Source organism: Lissotriton helveticus, chromosome 1_1, assembly GCF_964261635.1.
Source record: "Lissotriton helveticus chromosome 1_1, aLisHel1.1, whole genome shotgun sequence".
Lineage (NCBI taxonomy): Eukaryota > Metazoa > Chordata > Amphibia > Caudata > Salamandridae > Lissotriton > Lissotriton helveticus.
In genome coordinates, this window is record NC_136057.1 from 1,079,858,234 (window position 1) to 1,079,879,377 (window position 21,144).

At 42.7% G+C, this 21,144-nt stretch overlaps 1 protein-coding gene across 1 annotated transcript in view; it reads right to left on the reverse strand.

Moving 5' to 3' along the window:
- LOC144821209 (protein NEDD1-like) overlaps nucleotides 1-21,144 on the reverse strand; it is a 752,172-nt gene that overhangs the window by 647,622 nt on the left and 83,406 nt on the right. The window lies entirely within an intron of this gene.

Sequence of the window (21,144 nt, forward strand, 5' to 3'; positions counted from 1 at the left end):
CAGGCGTGAAATCTCTGCTGGGTGTGACAGAGTTTTATTCACGGTTCATTCCAGATTATGCTACCAGAATACGCCCCATATAAAATTTTCTCGAATATCAAACTGAGTTTGTTTGGAATGAAAAATGTAAGCATGCATTTCAATGGCTCAACACTCATCATGGTCAAAGCCTTAAAACCATTTGAACCCTCGATACGTTTCACCTTGACTGTAGACACCAGCTGTTATGGTCTGGGTGCTGTTCTGACCCAGGATGTAGGTAGTCAAGAACACACTATTGGTGTCGGGTTCATGGTGTTGAGGGACAGAGAATCACACTACTCTGTCATAGATAAGGAACTTCTTGCGTGTTTGTGGGCTGTTGAAAAATTCAAGTGCTACCTATGGGGCAGGAAGTTTACTCTACAAACAGACCACAAACCATTATTAGCCATTTTGGGGAACAACAACCATCGCAACACCACGCCACGGATAGCCCGTCTTGCATCTAAACTGCTCCAATTCAACTTCAATGTTGTACACATTTCTGGGGGAAAGAACGTTCGAGCAGTAGCATTTTCACATTTGCCTCCCATTCCTAATGAGTCAGTGGTTGGCAAGAAACATATTGACGATGATAAGCATGAAGACTGCATAGTTGCAAGAGTAGAACTACAAAATGTGTGTTCCATTGTCGAAAGCAGCTGGTATGCCGCCATGGACTCAGATGAAACATTGAAGGATGTAAAACTATACATTATCAAAGGGTGGCCTAAAGAGAGGAATGTTAATGTTGATATCCAACCATTTGTTAAAGTCTGTGATGAATTGTAGCTAGAAGATGGTCTTATTTTCAGACTAGATAAAATTGTTCCTCCGTTCAGTATTAGGAAAACACTGTTAACCAAGCCCCAGGATGACAGGTCTAACAGCCCCAACTCAACAGAAAAGGGGGACTCACAAAAGACAACATTTACCCCACAATATGAATCTTGGGGAAATGTAGACGTTCTCAACAAACCCAACATTCCCCAACTCATACAGCATATACTTTCACTATCTTACACCAAAGAGAAGACATACTAAGCATCCAATTAGTTTCCTCTGGCCAGGGCAAACAGAGAATCCACAATAATAACTTTTAGATGATTTGAAATGTAAAAAAGGGTGCTACTGGAGAAAAAGCACTTTGCAAACTGGGAGATAGTAGCGTACATCAAAGACGACGAAAAATATGCTTGTGTTAAAATACTCAACTGGCACCCATTTGTCACAGCCTACAAAAAAAAAAAGCATCCTAATGGGAAGATAAAGCCGGCAATTCAATTCCAGCATCAGTAATTTAACCGTACTGTATCAACTGAAGGTGCACGTAGAACAAAAGGGCAATCATGATGCCAACAATGGTAAAAGACCATTTCAATTATTGAACGAAGCAGATGTTGTCTGCCTCCAAGAGACTTAGTTAACTACAACTGCACTCTTACCAGGATTTGTGGAGATTCATGAACCTGCAAAAAAAAAGTCCATCTATTTGAAGGCCATTGGATGGCAGATCGATATATGTAAAATACTCCACAAAATTCACTGTTACTGAAATGAAAGTTAAATCAGACATGCTGCAAGGATACAGAGGCAATTGGTGAAAAATGTCAATCTTAATAATAAATGTATATTTAAACTCTAAAAATAGAAATATATTTGAGAAAACTGAAAATATGATCGCCCTCTTGGAAGAACTAATTAGCGTGTGCATCAGGGGAGGCTCCTCCACTAAGGTGGAGGAGCGTCACCCAACTACGTCTCAGCACTGCAATAAAGGAAAAATAATGAATTCCCTATTGCTTTACAGATGCTATACCGATGTGGACCTGACTGTAATTGCACTGTATATGTCAATGATACTGCCACTGTATGTTTTGTCGCCTTCCATGTTCAACACAATAAAAACAAAATTAAAAAAAATAAAGGAAAAATACAATTATATTAACGCAAGGTTATCATCATTTTATTTTTCCATGCGGAGGCAGTTTTTCAGGGCGGGACAGGCTGAGCAGCACAGGAGGGGAGGGGTGACCGCTCTGTGTAGGCGCGCATGAATGTTTGGCTGGCCGTCCTGGACTGGCCAGTCATGTGCACTTTGCATGTTCTCTACCCAGGCTGAACATTCCCAGGCTCCCATTCCCTGTCTGAGCCCCAAACCACAATGCAGCGTTGAGATTGGCTTAGGGGAGCCTGGCTTAGGTTAGCCTGGGTACTTCCTGCTTGTAGAGAAGCCGGAAAGAGGACGGAGAGGACAGATGAGAGGCAGCGGCAGGCCAGCCGGCAGGTACATATATATATTTTTGAACACTTCCCCCCTCCCCCATGCCCCTCCCTAACACCTGCTTTCCTGGAGCAGCTGCCACAAGTGTGCATGCCATCAGAAATTATGCTAATAGACTATTTCAACAAGCACAATCTTGGAGCGGCCCATACAGAGATTCAACAATTTCCTTCAAATTCTTACACTCAAATCTGAACAGAACACAGTAATGAAAAAACATCCATGCATCAGAAATCCTCACTCATTTAACAACTCATCCACAATCAATTATATCAACCTGAACACCAATTTTAGAAAAGCCCAACAAGATGTTAAGATAGCACAAAGGGCAGAAAGTGACCAAACAGTGCTCAGTGCCAGTGCCAATATTTCCCTATACGGAATAAGTCGGTCCAGACTACCAGCAATTGAACAAACAAGTGTGGAACATCACAAACTGATAAGGAGGACAAAATGGATGGCTTTGAGTTCAACCAAGAAAGAAGGTGAAAAGGTCAGTGGGGGGGCTGGTAAATTAAGTCACAAACCAAGGCTGGTCCAAATTGGTCATTAACCTGTGCTCCTTCTTATTAAGCAACCACCAACATAAAGACAACATTTCAATTAACTACACTTCAGGCCCTGTGTTGGAGGTCAAAATAAGCACCCACAAATTAAAGGGTGCCATCTGGGCAAATAGAAGACTAGGAACCACCATCACCCAGCCTCAGCTAGCCATGGCCTAAAAAAAAACACAAACACCAAGCATGGGGCCAAAGGAAAAAACACCAGGAGGCAGAATGCAACAAACATTTTGATCTAATATCAAGCAATAAAACAGCAGCAATTTTGTCACTAAATCAACACTTTATGCTATATCAAGAGCGAAAGCTGCAATTCAGTACCAACTGACACATTTGTAGCACCTCATGACAATATATACTGAGACACCAGTCAATCAAGTGGGATCCTCATGGATCTTGCATACGACAGTAGACATAAAAACAACTCCACAATCTGCAAATACAGCCCACACACTGCTGGATAAACATGGGGTAATTAAAACACTGAAGAAGATCTGGAAGGATGGTGCACCAGGCTCCAACATCCTTCCCTCGTCTTTATTTAGAGAAGACTGTCTTTTCCGGGCAGCTGTCCTCTCTCCTTTGTATTTAGAGTGAAAAATAAACAAAGATGTTCCAGACTCATGGCTGGGATCCCTACTCCAACATATCTATAAGAAGAAGGAACACTACAAACCCCAAAACTATAGGATAATTGTTTTATTAGATATTGAGGGGAAGGCATTCATAAGCAGCCTATTAAAAGAGTTAGCTGATTGTGTCACAGACGAGGTCCTGCTCCCTTTCTATCAAACCGGCATCCGTGAGGGAGGATTAACGGTAAACAACATTGTGGCCCTATCATATGTGGTACAACAAGCAGCCATTCTGAATGGCCTCCCCATGTGCTTACTTCATTGCATACACAGCCCCGTTCGAGAAAGTGGTGCGTAATAAACCATAGCAGAAACTGCAAAATTGGAACATTCCAGACAAACTGCTAAAAGCTATCATGTCGCTCTACACTAAGACATGGGTACGCATCAAACTCTCCGGTGAAACAGCTACTTCTAAAATTTCAACAGACCTCTAGCTTAAACAAGGTTGTGTCCTTGCCCCCATTTTATTCAACTTGTATACAGCTGACATGAGCCCTGCAAGAGCCAATTTGGGGACTCTGAGGATAGGACAAAACAAGATGTTCCTAATGCAGAATAGACAACCTCATCCTCCTAGATCACACAAAAAAGGGACTCCAGAAGGCGCTGGACACACAGAACAAATGCAAGAAAAGACTGAACTGCATTAATAAAGGCACTTGCTTCATTTCCACAGTTCATTGATAAATTAATTTGCCTTATTTTGAGAGTGCTGTGTTCCTTTTTCTAAGTGTGTCCTATTCTTTCAAGTTTGAAGCAACAGAGGGCCAGATTAGTTACTCCCCCAATAAAAGTGTTGAACACCGTCCGGAAATCTCTCACCAACATTGTATGATGTAGACTGTGCGAGTATTAAAAAGTCTCTGATCAATCCGATATGCTTCTGCCCAGCCCTGAACAATGCCTGATGCTAGCTGTTAAAGTCATTTTTCCTACATCATGGGAAAAGCATGGTTGTGGAGGCATTGAACCTTCTGTATTCCCCAGAGAGCACACCAGACCTGGAAAAAAATATGTGCATCAGGCAGTGGCAAAGCTAGACCCGAAGTTTTCATCCCAGTGTAGGTAAGAGTGGGGGTTGGTCAGACGATGGACAACTAGTTCCGGGTGGCGGTGGGGGTGTTTGAGGCCAATGGACAACTTGTTCTGGGGGGAGGGGGTGTCTGGCGGCGGACAGACGACTAGTTCTCGGGGGCAGGGGGATGGTGGTAATCGACAGACACTACTTCTCCACCTCCGCTCCCCCTAGGAACGCCATTGGCATCAGGTAAAGACATTGCTAAACGACAAGCGATCTGGACCGTAACACGAGGACTTGATGTAGTGTATCCTGCTTACCATGTCTCATGATGTAGCTTACCACTTAAACCGACAACGGTCAAAAGGGAACGAATTAAAGGTCAAAAACTGTGTGAGGTTGAGCTCATTCTGCTATGATCTACGCAATGCTGGCAGTTTGCACAAATAGCTGGACAAGCCACCTGCACTTTAGATTCATAGTGGCTGGATGCATTTATGTGATCTCTTTAATGAACTGAAACTCTTTTTACCACAGTTTTACATTTTAAATAAGTGTTAATTGTATGTTATTATTGTGACAGTTCCCTTTTTTCTATTTCATGATTTTATGTTATCATATGTTATATGTTATGTTATGTTATATGTGGATTTATAACGCGCTCCGATAGTCAAGACTGTCCTGGCGCGGGGATGAAACTAGATCTGAGTGAAAAAGGGGTCAGCTATTCATGAATTTGAAAGAGGTGAGTTTTAAGCAGTTTCTTAAAATTGGTCAGATTGGGAGCGTGTCTGAGGGCGTCTGGTAGGGCGTTCCACATTTGAGCTCCCTTTACCGTCAGAGATTGTCCACCCAGGCGAACTCTTTTAAATCTGGGGACGACCACCTGCTTTCTGGAGGTAGATCGCAACTGACGGGTCGGGAGGTAGAGAGTGAATCTTTTGGCTAGATAGGGAGGGCACGGTCCATTGAGGGCTTTGTAGACGAGGACCAAAGTTTTAAAGTGCACTCTTTGGGCCACAGGAAGCCAGTGAAGCTCCTTCAACTGTTTGCGAACGCGGAGTCTCCTAGGGATGTTAAAAATGAGTCTCACCGTAGCATTCTGGACTACCTGTAGCTTTCATACAATACATTATTAATTCGTTCACTAAGAGTATCCACTTAACAGGATTTGCTGCTGCGGAAAAGAAAGTAGCATAGCAGAAGCTACCACAAAGTCAAACAGACTGGCGATGCACATTGGGCAAATCAGCTGGCAGGTCGGTCCAGGTCTTCTAAAGGTTCTTCTACCACATTTTGATGAAACTTTTTATAACACAACTTTTAGAATTAGGTAGAATCAGCACCTCTAACACCACTTCCAATGGTCCAGGACTGGAGGGGCATTACTTGAGGAGTCAGGACTCACTCCAGCTAAGGCCAAGTGCAGGGTTCAAGGTCTCTGGAGTTTGCTACGTCATTGTAGGCCAACCAACTAGCTGTTGGAGCCACTCAGGTAGCCCTGGGTTCAAGCAGCAAAGCAGCAGGCTTCAAGCAGCAGGCAGTCGTCTGGGAAACAAAGCAAGCCTCAAGCAGGAGGACAGTTCTCTGGTAGCACCAGGGCACTCTCTCAGTACAACGCAGTCCTCAAGCAGCAGGGCATCCTCAGGGGGTTCAAGGCAGTGCTTCGAAAGTTCCCCACAGGTCATAGCCTGAACTGAAGGTGTGTTCTGAGGGCCCAATATTTATACATGGTGCCAGCCTTTGAAGTGTGGAAATCTTGGAGCCCTGACAGGGGAAGAAGGAAACTTGCCAGAACCAGATGTGGGACTAGCCTCTAAGTAGTGTGGGGTGACAAAAGGCTAGTGTCAGGTTATTTTGTGTGTGCGCTGGAGGCAGTCGTTTTTAGGATAAGTTGGGCAGAGATCAACTCCACTCCAGCTATCCTGGCAGGATGGCAGGTTAGCCTATCTACCAACACCTACTCTCCTGTAGTATCACAGTCTTGTCTGGGATCTGGGAAAAACATACACAGTCCAACAGTAAACAATTCACAGTCATTTGACCCAGGCCACTGGCAAAAGGTACAAATGTTTAGGACAATAAAACGCCAACTTTCTAAAAGTAGTATTTTCAGAATTGGGACTTAAAATTCAACTTCACCATTAAAGTGGATTTTGAATTTCAATTCATTTGAGTCTAAGCATGACATTGCTTAGACTAAATAAGTACCAATATCGGCTTCATTGTGCGTATGAGGTTAACATCATGCAATGAAGATTATTTTGATGGCTATTGATTTGAACCTGGTTGCTAGATGATTCTTGGTTCTCCTGAGTATAATTTCCACTCTAGTTACTGCTGAAGAAGTGCAAATCTGTCTGAAATGCATTGTGATTACCATTGGAGTCGTTGAACTATGTATAAAGTTGAAGATGCAAACAAATGTGGTCAAAGCTTTGATTACTGCTGGAATAAAAACTGGATAAAAGAAAAGAACACGTTGGTTGACTTCTTTGGATTTTCCAAATATATTTGCTCTGCATCCTGGGTTGTGGGACCTGACGAGGCTCCAACATTTTGAAAAAGGTTGATTTTGCCAGGCTGTAAAGGCAGAAATTGCAGGCCTGGCACATGTTTTAAAGTGCTACTTTAATGGGTGGCACAAGGAGTGCTGTAAGCCCAGTAGTGGCACTTAATTTAAAGGCCCTAGGTACATACATGTCGCACCATTTACTACAGTCTTATCAGTAAAATAAATGTGCCAATCAGGTGCAGGCCACTTATACCATGATTTAGGGAGAGAGCACATGCAATGTAGCATTGGTTTATAGTGGTATCAGTTCTTTTTCATGAAAAACATACTTCTGCTTGGGACATTTGAGTTTATTTAACTCAAGGAAAATATATAGTTTCTAATGTATGTATTTCCAGAAGCTGATGAGTTCAGTTAAACTTTTAATTGTTCCAAACTGTCCTTCCCTAGTAATTTGCCATCATAACTTATAACAGAAAAGAAAATCAAGAATTTTTCAACTGCTTCTAAGACCAATGGATTTTTAGACAATTCATAGTGAAATTGTACTGTTTTTCATAGGTCTACTGTGGAGGGCATAAAGGGCACCACAAAGGTGTAATTTGCTATTTAGTATAGGGAGCTTGCTTGAATATAGAGCCAGTGACTTAGTCGTTCCAAGAATGGTGTTAAGAAAATGATGCATTGAAAAGTTACCTACATCAAAAATGTAATTCCACAAACTGTTCAAATACACTTAAAACTATTGCTTTTACTACACCTCATTGGGCAGACCATGATACAAATCTACTGAATAACATCCAAATTATCTATATCGATCCACCACTTTCAGCTTATTACCAAAAAGCCACCATGAGTTCTTAACCTTTTTTTCTAACAAAGAGTAACATTTTCTTTATCTTGCCTTCAATTGTTAGTTTGTAAATGTAACAACCTTGGAAGTCCTCAGTTTTTTGGCTGTAGCCGGAGGCTGGTTTGATCTTTCAAACAAGGTCTTGTGCACATAATATGCCCAAAATCCCGATTACCATCTTTAGGGTAAAATAACAAGTAGTATTGATTGGCATGGGTACATTTGATAAGGAGACGGTAGAAAAGAGCTTAGGCGAAAACACAGTACTACCTGGGCTTATTTCATACATGTACCTTTTCCACTAATGTTCTATTTCTTCATATTTTGACTTGTTCTCAGTTATCCATGCGCAATAACTGGGAAGTACATTCCAACGCCACAATTTCTCCCATAAGACCAGACTGTCTGCTAAGGCAAAGGTGGCACTGAGGTCCAAGAAGACCCATACCTCTTGAGCACCATGTCTGTGTTCCCGCAAGCTACTTTGCATAGGGTCAGACAGGAGTCAGTAGAAAAATTATGTTCAAATCCTGCTAGTTCAATGCACACTGTCTTGAAAGCAGAAGGCCAAGCATGTATCTTTTCCGAGATAAATGTGGCAAAGTTCCCGGACATACACTTGAACCTTTTATGAAACTCCTGCTGGATAGTCTCCTAGCAATCTACTATTTAGTGTAGCAAATTGGCTTTCCCATAAAGTCTCACACAACCCTTTCTGATTTAACCATCTTACAAAAGGGAAAATTACTCAGACAAATGTTAGAGATTTGCCGGAGAGATTTTGATATTTTGTTGAAGTCCCTCAAGTTCAAGTCACCGCCTATCACCATTTAAGCAGATTGGTAAGTGTCTTAAAACTTAGGGCAAATCAACCTTCAACCGTTGGAATCTACCTTGTAGTAAATCTTCCTTCAATAAAGTTTCTAACACTAACAATTAATCAAAAGAAATAGTCCCAAATCGTTTCTCCCATGATGTAAATGAAGTAATACTGCTAAGCCCCATGTACAAGCTATGTTCAAGTTTTAATAGGAGGACGTCACTTCTGTGAGTCGATGTTTTCTGGATGGCTCCCAATTCAGCAATGGAAAGCATAGCCTTGCTAACAGTCAGCCAGGTCTCTGTAACAATAATAATGAGAACTGATATTAAAAAAATAATCTACAAAGGACGCATTTCTTAACTACTTGGCACTGCAAACCAGATTTCTTGCTCAAAGCCTTGAACGTTCATATAAGGAATAATACAAGATGCCCTTTGAGCTAAACTACTCTTGGGTCTCCTTCTGGGCTTAAGGAACTCTTAGGAAACAATATTTTAGTTCTATATGATGCCCAAGTTCTTAAACACCACATTATAAACCACCACTCAATAAGTCATTATTTTTTAAATACTCGTTTCAGGACGATCATTCCTTCTTGGGGATAAAAGTTATATTCCTGTTCTGCTCCAATAGTGTATCAAGTTAAAACATTGCCGGTCCTGCATGCTGCCTTAAAACCATGGCTGCAGGGAACTGCATAACTGTGAGAAAATACACCTTTTAAGTTGTCACCCCCATTTTTGTGATGGCTTTTATTGCTGATTTTTAGTCTTGGCACTGCAGTATATGTGCTCAGACTGGTAAAACATGTGAAAATTGGCTAATTCCTGATGGGTTTATTGAACTCATCTGTAAGGCCATACATCATATATGGTGGAAATACACCCATAGCATGAAAAGTTAAATATCACAGTAGGACTGCACCACTTATTGTGCAATCCACTTGTGTGACAAAGGAAACCATGGCTTCAGGCATACTATTGAAGCCTGACAGCTGAATTTTACAACCTTTAGTGCGATCAAATAAAATACCTCTTTTTAACAGGTCAAACTTCCCTTTTAAATAATAAAAAGTCAACTCTTGTAGCCCACAAAGTAGGAGACATGTTGAAAATTAATGTTAACATTTCCCTACCGTGACAAGGCCTTACAAACTATTTCTGGTTGGCAGGCCTAGCTGTCCCCTGGAGAAAACAATAGTGAAGAAGGATTTTAAATAAATACTAAAGAAAAATAACTTTTTGAAAATTACCCTTTACCTGCCTGACCTGTCAGAAGCTTAATTATCATCATCTAGCCCTGGAATAGATATGGAATGCCTCGAAGGAGGAATTATTTGGATTACCTGAATGGGCAGAGATGATTCCTCTGAACTCCTGTAGGCACATTTTGACATCAAGCTTTCAAATCCAGCTGGACAGGTCTTTTGAGCCACATGTAACACTTTTGGTGCAATTGGAAGGGAGTGAACAGGATGCCAAAACAATCCCAGATGATCCCCTGTCTGGTAGCTAAAGGACTGTGCTTTTGTCCTTTGAGACTTCTTTCTCTGGGCTTGCTGTGGATATAGTGCCTGGTCCAAACTGGATGTTAGTGTTAGATGTGGCAAGGCACTAGGTTTATCACAGTACACTCCCCACTCACACTACTGCCTCAGAGCCCAAGTTTAGTTTTGGGAGAAGACTCAATCTTGGATTTGCCATGACAAATAGCATTTTTGACCTGTTTGCAGTAAAGCAAACATGAACCACTGCAAAAGCAAGTGGGTCAGAGTCTGGGAACCTTTACTCCATTGGTCAAAGTTGGACTAGGAATGTCTTAGGTTGACACCCACCCAGAGGCTAGCGAACCCTACAAGGTTTGACCATCATCCAGCCTTTCTCAGCACACTGTTGGATGTGTGAAACGATACCAAGGGGACTGAACCTGCTGCACTTGGAATTTGTGACCTATGAGAAGGACTGGAGGAAGTTGGGGCCCCCTTCTACTTGAAATCTAAGTAAATAGAGACCTACAATGATCATTTCAGATTACCTTGCTGGCTCCAGGAACATAATAAAACTAAAGAGAACATTCTTGTCATAAAACCCAGCTGATCAGTAGCAACACGTTGTGAAATGCACTTTCCTGTTGCCCTCTGCCCAGCACCCTGCAAGTCTCTACTTGCTCCTTCTGAGGCCCTGGGTATTTTGGAATGTCATGTTGTGTAGATTTGTATGGTGCAGCTTATCACCAGTGAGGGTATCCAGGTGCTGGAGAAGGACCTTAGATCCAGAAATGATCATAGTTGAACAGGCAGGTCTTCAGGTTTCTGCAGAAGTTGAGAAGTGGTGGCAGCCCTCCTGTGCTGAGGAACTTTGTTCTAGTTTTTTGTAGCGATGGAGGAGAAAGCGCGCCCTCCTGTCTTTCTTCATTCTAGGGAGTGAGAGGTGGAGCGTAGCTGTCTGGAGTTGGTAGAGTTGGAGCTGGGCATTGAGGTACGCTGGTCCTGTGTTGTGGAGGGCTATGTACGCGTGGATGAGCAGCTTGAATTTGCAACGTTTTTGGATGGGTAGGGAAGCTAGTGTAGTTCAGTGAGGTAGGAGTAATACAAGCACTTCGGGGAACGCCTAGGATGAGTCTGGTGGCGGTGTTAAGGATGGTCTGGAGTCTTTGCGCAAGTTGACTGGCGATGCCGATGATGAGTGCGTTGCTGTAGTAGAGCCTGCCGGTGATGAGGGCCTGAGTGACTGTGAGTCTTGTGTGTGTGGGAAACCATTTAAAAATCTTGCAAATCATTCTGAGGATATTGCAGCAAGATTCAATCACAGCATTGACCTGTTTGTTCATCGTAGGTTTGTCATCAAGAATGATGGCGAGGTTTCTGGTGCGGTCTGTGGGGCTGGACGTGGGACCCAGATTTGGTGGTCACCAGAAGGAGTCCAAAGGGGGGCTCTTACTTTCAAAGTGTACTCTTGTGGTTGTTTGGGAATCAAAAAAAGTCCAGAAATATTCCGAAACTTTTCCTCTGGAGAATCAAGGGGACTGACTGTGAAAATTATCCATAAATTGCAAAGAAGGGGGAGGAAGAATTTTCCCTGGGTTTTGGCCTCGTCTACGTATACATTATTTAAAAAATGTAAAAAACTGAACTGGGTTTTCATAAACTACTCTCCATTTAAGAAAAACAAAGGATTTTCTTATAAAACCTCTCATCCACCAGGAATTAACCTTGGTGACATGCTTCATCATCGGGTCCATCCCGCTCCACTGTGGAACGAGGCATGCTGAAACCTCTTCCACCCCCCCTTCTTTGTGATTTATGTATGGGCAGTAGACAGCTGCGAAGTTACTCACTTAATGATCATGCACACCTTGCGTTTTTTTACTTTGTTATTTTTACTCTAAAAAAACACATTTCTGAAACATTAAGCACTTACACACCTGATGTCGAACCATGGCCGAGATCACCGGCCTTACTTTATCAGATGAAGAAGTTGGAAGAGTTCTAGCTACAATTTCTCCCTTTGAGGAAACAACTACCTCATAAACAGACCCGGACAACACAAACTGGGATGAGCTCACAGAGTTGAAAAGAACTCGGATACAACACTGATACTGACAGCTCAGACACTGGACCCAACAGTTCTGACTCAAGTGTAGGGGTGAATAGAAACTGCAGAGGAAGGAAAAACTACCGAAGATCTGAGGGTATGCTTATGGTCAAGGGGGAGGATAGGCACCACCCAATGGCCCCCAACCATACTCAATACCATAATATTATGCCCCCCACCACCATTGCACCAGCAACTATCAGAATATTGGGGACTCCCCCAGGGCCACTACCCCCAACTACACACATAAACAACAAAGCCCTTTTTTAGAGCAGGGCCGGGGACTACCAAGAGGCAGGACGAATAAGGGAGTCCATTGAGCAAAGACACCGGAACACTTGAGAATGACCACCAGGAGCATGAGCTCGGAGGGGAACAAGCCAAAGACAAGTCTAACAGTAAATCTAACAGACATCACTCCATCAACTGACTAAATTAGTGTCTTAGAGAAGGGTCTAGGCTTCGTCCACACAGCAAGTCTGGATAAATTGAGACTCAACTGTGAGGTGAATGAATAAACCTAAAGATATTCTTCGACCCAAAGACTCACATCCTGATGAGTCTGGATATTGAGAGCCTCTACATGAGCCTCCCACACGCAGAGACCCTCAATATTATTGAGGACGTTCTTTTTGATGAAGAGTGGGCCTACCAAACACCAGGTAACGTGGTGATGGAGTGTTGAAAATGGACACTAACTCAGAATTTCTTTAAATTCGAGGAAACTTTCTACCAACAATAAGGGAACAGCATAGGCAGTACCTTAGCCCCAAGTATAGCCGGACTTCATGTACACCATTTGGAACCCCACAAGATTCTTTGCCCACAAAATCCTTTTCTACACCATTTAACATTATGGAAGAGGTACATTGAGAATGTGCTGGTGATCTGGGAAGCTGAAGAAGCCGGGGCCATACGTTTCCTGACCTGGCTAAATGCCCAGAATGTGAAATTCACTAACAATATGAGCAGGACCAATCTGGTGTTCCTTGATCTGAGCATAACAGCAGACCAAGGAATGCTGAAAACTACAACACATGAAAACCCACAGCAAAAAACTGCCTGCTACAATACGACAGTTTCCATCCCAGCCACCTAATGGAAACCCTGCATTTTGGACAGTTTTTGAGAATCAGGAGGAACTGCTCCGACCCAAGAGACTACCATATACAAGCCAAAAACTTGGCTGACAAACTAGAAGCCAGAAAATATCCAAGAAAGATGGTGTTTAGAGTAAAGAAGAGAGCCCTGAATAACAATAAAGATGCCATCCTGGCTTTACGACCACAGAAAGACAGAGAAGAAAGACCAATATGCATTACCACTTTCAACATACCATCCAACCTGGTGACCAAGATGATTTTTGTTTTAAAACTGGCACTTTTTAAACAGTGGATCCCTATGTATAACACAACCTATGTTCTTCACAAACGTGTGAAGACCCTGAAAGAAATGTTGGTACACACACATGCCCAAGCAGAACACAAGAAGAGGCAATAAACACCCGGAGTCCCTTATCATCTATCAAGGGCCACTAACCAAGTGGCACCTGCAGGGCCTGTAATCGGACCCAACCCACAAAAACAGTGGTTTCTAACAAAAAAATTACCTGGGAATTGAGAAACCTAACAAACTGCAATGCACAGACAGTAGTGTATTTGATAACATGCCCCTGTGATCTGCATTATGTGGGTATGACAACCCGGAAAGTAAAAACTAGAATTTGCAAACATTGCAGCAATCTGCGGTGTGGCCCCGCCACCACAAAAATGTCAGCCCACTACATAGAAAAGAAACACACAGTACAAGACTACAAATGGGTTTGAATCGAACACATTAGGGACAGTGAACTAAGAGCACCGTCTCCTAGAAAGGGAGTAAAGATGGGCATGTGAACTCAAGGCACACACCCAGGGCCTGAATGAAAATATCCCATGGGGCTAATTAGGGCACACTATCCCAAAATCTTTTAAAGAACACTCGCATGGACATTTATAGCTGAGAGTATTAACATTTATTACAAGTTTGGCAATAACTGAAATCAATAGATTTGAATGTTAAAACCAAACTACATCAACCACTAACACCTTGGCATAGGGTATCTCTGATGCAACAATTTTGCTTTATCTACAACTTGTATAACTTGGATATATATTTCATGACCATTCTTAAATAACGAAATGCACAATAATGGATTAGCCCTATTTTTGTGTCCCAGAATACATTTATCACTGTTTCTCACTATAATAACTTAAACATCAATAGGGACGGAATTTTCCTTTTACCTCCCCTCATGTCGACTCTATAACATTAAGCCTGACACACCAATGGCACCAAGTCATTGTTCCATTCCCCTCTGCCATCTTTGTTTTTGATGGTCTAGGGGCTATACGTCTACTGCAGCATGAGGACATTGCATTCCCACACACCGGAAAGTTACTAATTCTCCCGGAGGACACCGCATTGTTAATATGACGTCCCTGGAGAGTCATCACAAGAAGGTGAACCAGCAAGTCGGCATTCATGTGGTAAGTGTCTGACCATGTAGTTTAAAATCTACCAGAAGCCCAAGTGCGGTTTTATCGACATATCGTGTCACCACTTTAATTTTTCCACTAGGTCAAAATTATTTTAGAAAACGCTAGATTACCCTGATTCTGTGTTTGAAAATACAACTTTGTCCAGGAATCGTTTAATAACTTCTTTCGTATAACTAACCCCTTTTTCCCATGCCACCATAGAGTGTGACTATAGGCCACCCTCTCCCCCCAGAGGCACCATGATGCATCAATGTAGCATTTATGTATGTGAATTATTATTAACCTAATTATTATTAACCTATCTATATGCATGGTATATTTATTTACAAATAATGCATGTCGAAAGGTTTTTAACCCTTCTTTATGTATTCATTGCATAGCACTGTAAAGTTCCACCGCACAAGTTGGCTAGAGGGATCACTCCTATCACCTAGATGTGCTTACTTTGAAAACAAGAATGGTTTATTACCATAAGAGTGAAATATGTATACAGCCATAAGCTGGTACACCTAACTTTCCGCTTATATCACCACAGACTTTTTTTTCAAACGCCCATTGGGAGGTAAATGCTCTGGCGACGGATGATCCTGGTGATTGCAGAGACGCTGGAAAGCTGCTTTGCTGCATCACCTCCTGCCACCCCCCTGGTGTAGCGCTTCCACGATGATCGCGTTCGAGGCTACGGGGCATCAGGGAGCAGAGAGAGGCAAACGAAGCCTGAGCTCTATTGTTGAACAGCATGGATGGGAGCACGTGGTGCATCCCTTGCAAACAGAACGTGGCGAGTTGATGGGGAGCTGTTTCTTGCCGCGTCGCCCCCTCCCTGGTGCAGTTCTGCCGTTACGATTGCGCTCGGGGTGGCAGGGACACCACGAGCTGCGTGGAGCTGCTGAACGGGCTCACGGCTCGAGACAAAGCCCCGCCTCGCCACCGCACTTAAAGCAGCAGTAAGCTCTAAGGCTGTGAACGGTGTGCCTGCCTTGAGAACGTACTCATGGAGAACAACAGATGAATAACCCAGCCAACAGATGAGAAGCCCCCCCACAATATGACAGGCACCGAGTGAGCAGTTGCAATGACAGAGGTATTGGTACTGATTGGCTCGGTTATGACCGTTGCCCACCACCATCTCAGTATATGTTGCTGTCACTCGAACACCTATGATGCTCTTTTTGTTTCCGACTTTTACCTCACCTATTAGTAGGGCTTGCCTATTTGCTTTGGCATGATCTTATGCCTTCTTGCATATTGCTTTTGCTCTTTTTCGGGCCTAGTGGCCTATGCTCGAGCGATGCCATGTTCTTTTCTGACACCATTTTGCTGAGCCTTTTAAGGTGAAAGGCAATGTTTTAGTTTCCATGTGTTGTTCGCTAGCAATGAATCGGAGGGGACCGGTTCTTATCGGTGGAATGTGCTCTCTTCGCACCAGAGCCATAACAAATGCCTGGCCAGCTGCTGTTGTGTGCTTGGTACGAGGTGGTACAGGAATCCTATGAGAACGGTAGACGGGTTCTTCCAGAAGCTTAGAGAAAGAGACACATTCTATATTAGTGAAAGCGGGTCCAAGTGAGGGTGAGATGCTGGTCTTGCTGTTTTGGCGATTTGGTGAAACATCACGGTGCAGACGTGCAGTCGTGTTTGTGGAGCAGAGAGTCCTGACCCAACCAGAGAGGGAAAGAGAGTCGGACCCTTGGAAAGATGCTTATGAATATGGTGAGGTGTTCCATGTATGTCTAATTATTTCTAACTACATCTTTTATTTTCAGGTTCTATGTATATGTTGATGATTGACTGTGATATTTAGTTATTTCTTCTTTTTCCTTGTCACTCTGTTATCCTGTAATAAAGACCCTTGAAGCATATATTAGTGTCCTTATTCCTTGTGCAGGAAGGCCGGACCCCTTTTTGACAAGTGCTTACGGAGGGATGGGTTATTTCCCCTCTAATGGGTAATTGCTGATTCGGAAGGGAGATTGCCTCTGAAACAGGAACATCCAAATTGCAAGTAGACTTGCCCCAACATAGCGTAAGAGGTATGTACTGATTTTCACCGGAGGGTGTTGTTCGCGTAGATTCACGTTGTTGGTCGGGAAACGTTGCTGATTCACCGGAGGGTGTTGCTCACATAGATTTGCATTGTTCGTCGGGGGGACGTTGCTGATTCACCGGGAGGTGTTGCTCGCGTATATTCGCATTGTTCGTCGGGAGACGTTGCTATACATACCCTCGGGCTATGATTTATCATATCTTTAGCTGTTAGTGTTATTTCTTTCTTCTATCGTATCTTTAGCTGTTAGTGTTATTTCTTGCTTAGACAGGTATTCAGAAAGTGCGGTGTTTGCAGGCATTCTAAGAAGGAACTGTGGTAAGTAATGACCCTATAGCTAACTAAGACACCCGATTTTGAGAAAATATCTGTCCTTACATCTTGGCGTCATGACTCACAGGATCGTCGGGAGGAAAATGGTGTAAGGGAAACCAATTACATCTTGGTGTATAGGTTCACAGGATTGAACAGTGGAATTGTGTAAGGTAAATTGTTTACATTTTGGCGTCATGACATTTATAGAGTTGAGGCTGAGTGAATTTCAAAGAAAAGACATATCATGTTTTCTAGGAAAACAAAGACTGAGTTTCAATTGCCTTTAGAGATTCCGGATGGGAGTCGACTCCATATGGAGAACTGGCTCAGGAATGGGCTAATTCGACGGGTTTGAGTGAAAACTGGAATTCGTGCTTGTTTGAGGCTGGACCGGCTCCGGTGGTGTCATGTCTACAGAAAGTGCCGGTAATGAAAGGGGAAGAGCTTCCTATATTAGGACAAAGGGAATGGATTTTGCTAAATGCTTACAGATTAGTGCATGAAAAATGTGCGAAATTACGGCGTGAATGTAAAGAATTTGAAGGACAATATGTGGAAGTGAAAAATGCTAACACGCTGTTAAGATGCCAGAATAAATTACTTGCAGACAAGTTAGAAACCTATCAGACTGTTGCAGAAAGGGCTGCAGTACGTATTGCTAAATACAAATATAGACGAGGCAAGGTCAACAGCAGAAAGGTGCGTTTAGTCATTGCTAAAGCAGGGCTTGATTGGGATCCTGAAAAGTGGGACGGAAATATCTGGGACTCTTCGGAGTTTTCAGGCTCAGGGGAGGAGGACAATAACAGAGCAGAACCAGTTAAGGCTCAAAATGAAGACAGGACAGAACCGCGCAAAGAAGTGCAGGCGCAACCGATACATCGAAGAAAATTGCAGGGTGGTCCTAATAATCCCCAAGGGATAGTTCTTGACAGCTTAGAGGACTTTACACAACAAGAAATCAATAACATCCTAGACAGATTTTGGCAGAAATATGGTGAGAGTTTGCTTACTTGGATGGTTCGAATTTTTGATTTGGGTGCCGCAGGCATAATGTTAGACCGTGGAGATGCAGTGAAATTCTGCACATTAAGCACAGACCCAACTGTTCAAGAACATTTTAGACGTTACGAAGATGACGAGCCAGTCAGTCTATTACAACTGGCCATGGCCGGTTGTGGTCATAAATATCCAACTGATTCAGACTGGCCGATGAATGAGAAACCATGGTATACATTGAGAGATGCGACACAGAGATTAAAGGAAGAGGTGATGAAAACCTCTATTTTCCTATGTACCGCACACAGATTAATGGAAGGATTACTTAATACTGCTGTGAGAAATAAGATTATTCGTACCGCTACTTCTGCTTATAAGCAGGTGATGATGACGTTGTTAATAAATCAAACAGGGAATACCCTAGCTGAAGTGGTTGAAGCAGTTCGAGAGTTAGGTGAGCTAGGAGAATGGATGAAGACAGAAAGATCATCTAGACCTGAAGTATGCATGGACAATAACCGACTAGACGAGATATGTTCCTTGCCCTACTTAAGGATGGGGTGAATGCAGCAGAAATCGATGGGGAACCTACTTCTAAGTTACGGTATATGATTTGAAAGCGAGGCTTAGACAGAAAAGAAGGGAGCAGGAGAGTTAACAAACAGGACCATGATCGAAGAGGCTCAGATGGAAGTGGTGATGAAAGTCCCCAGAGAGGGAAAAGAGATGAGTTTGTAAGTTATCGAAACAGGTGGGAGAGTGAAGAATCTCCCAGACACAGATCATTATATGGGCGAGAGAGAAGAATACATTGACCGCAGAGGAAGAAATGAAAGAGGAATCTCTCAATCGGAGGTCGCAATCTTGCAGGGGTGGAAGAAATCCATTTTATGAGGAAAAAGTGTACGAGCAAGATGTGCTACCTAGACGATATGAGAGTCTTTATCCTGATCTATCTTGGGCGTCTGACAAAAGCAAAACAGATTAGGAAATAGGTCAAGCTCCAGTACAAAAATTGGGCTTGTAGAGATTATAGGCCATATGTAGATATAGAAATCTTTTGGAGACATCGTAATGTACAACGGGCCCGAGCATTGGTAGATACAGGAGCGGAGGCCACTTTGATATATGGAAATCCCAAATAATTCAAAGGACAGTATTTTACTATAACCGGATTGGGTAGTAAAGAGACTCCAGCAGTGCAAACAAATCTTCAGTTAAGAATAGGTAAAATACCAAAAAGAGAATATAGCGTATTAGTTATGCCCCTTCCCGAGTACATAATTGGAATTGATATTTTAAAAGGAATGACTTTACATTCGAGTGATGGTTATTATCAATTTGGTTTAAAGAATTATATTTCGACTAAAACTGTGAGAGTAGGACGTTTAAAAATTCCTCCTGTAAAATTACCCCAAGCAACTAAGATTATTTCAATGAAACAGTACCGAATACCAGGTGGGCATGATGAGATCAGTGCTACTATTCAAGGTTTGATGGATGCCGGGGTTGTAATTCCGGTTACTTCTGCCTGGAACAATCCCGTGTGGCCTGTGCGCAAGAGTGATAATTCTTCGCGTATGACAGTTGATTAATGCAAATTGAATAAATATACACCTTCTTCGACTGTTGCTGTGCCAGACACCGTTACTTTAATAGAGAGAATCCAAAAACACCCAGGAACATGGTATGCAACTATTGACATTGCTAATGCTTTCTTTTCCATTCCTATTGCTCCCGAATGTCAGAAACAATTTAGTTTTACATGGAATGGTCGACAAATGATGTTCAGAAGTTTGCCCCAGGGCTATTTACTTAGTCCGACAATCTATCACCGGCTGGTTGCAGAACACTTAGATGAGGTGCCGTTAAGGCCAGGAGTGCACATTTGTCATTATATCGATGACATCATGATTCAAGGTGAGACGCAGGAACAGGTTCAATCTCAATTCTATCAAATTGTAACGCATTTGCAGAGCAGAGGATGGGAAATTAATCCTGACAAATTACAAGGTCCCGCACAAAATGTAAAATTTTTAGGCATTCAATGGCATGAGGGAAATCGAGAAGTCCTTCCACAGGTGAGACAGAAAATTAATGAATTCGCAGTACCACGGAATAGAAAAGAAACTCAGAGATTCATTGGTTTGTTTGGCTTTTGGAGACAACATATTCCTCATTTGAGTCAGATTTTTGCCCCTTTGTACAAAGTTACGCGCAAAAAGAATGCATTTGAGTGGTGTGAGGCGCAGCAAACTGCATTTGAGTCGGCAAAAGAGGCGATTCAACATGCTTTAGATTTGTGGCCGGTGCGCGACGGTGCTGTTGATTTGAACATGTCTGTACAAGGTCCATATGCAAATAGGAGTTTGTGGCAAAAGCAGGGCAGAATGAAAGTGCCTTTAGGATTCTGGACTAAAAAGTTACCTGATGCTGGTGAGCGTTATACGCCATTTGAGAAACAGCTACTTGCATGTTATTGGGCTCTGGTTGATACAGAACAGCTCACGCTAGGGCACAATGTTATTCTAAGACCTGAAATTCATATCATGCAGTGGGTGGTAAGCTCTCCTAAAACTCATAGAATTGGACATGCACAAGAAGCTAGTATTATTAAGTGGAAGTGGTACATTCAGGACGGTGCTCGTGTGGGTCCGAAGGGAACCGCGATGTTACACGAACAGGTGGCGCAGGCGCCAGTCGAAGAGGCAGACAGTGATTGCTTTGTACCTATAGCACAGGAATCTCCTGTACAGTGGGGTAAGCCGTTCAGTGATCTCTCCGTGGAGGATAGAATGCATATGTGGTTTACGGATGGTTCATCAAGGTACATAGGTGCAAAAAGGCATTGTAAAGCAGTCTTGTACAACCCGGTCACAAAAAAATTGCTGAGTACTACTGGTGAAGGGAAGAGCAGCCAATTTGCATTGTTATA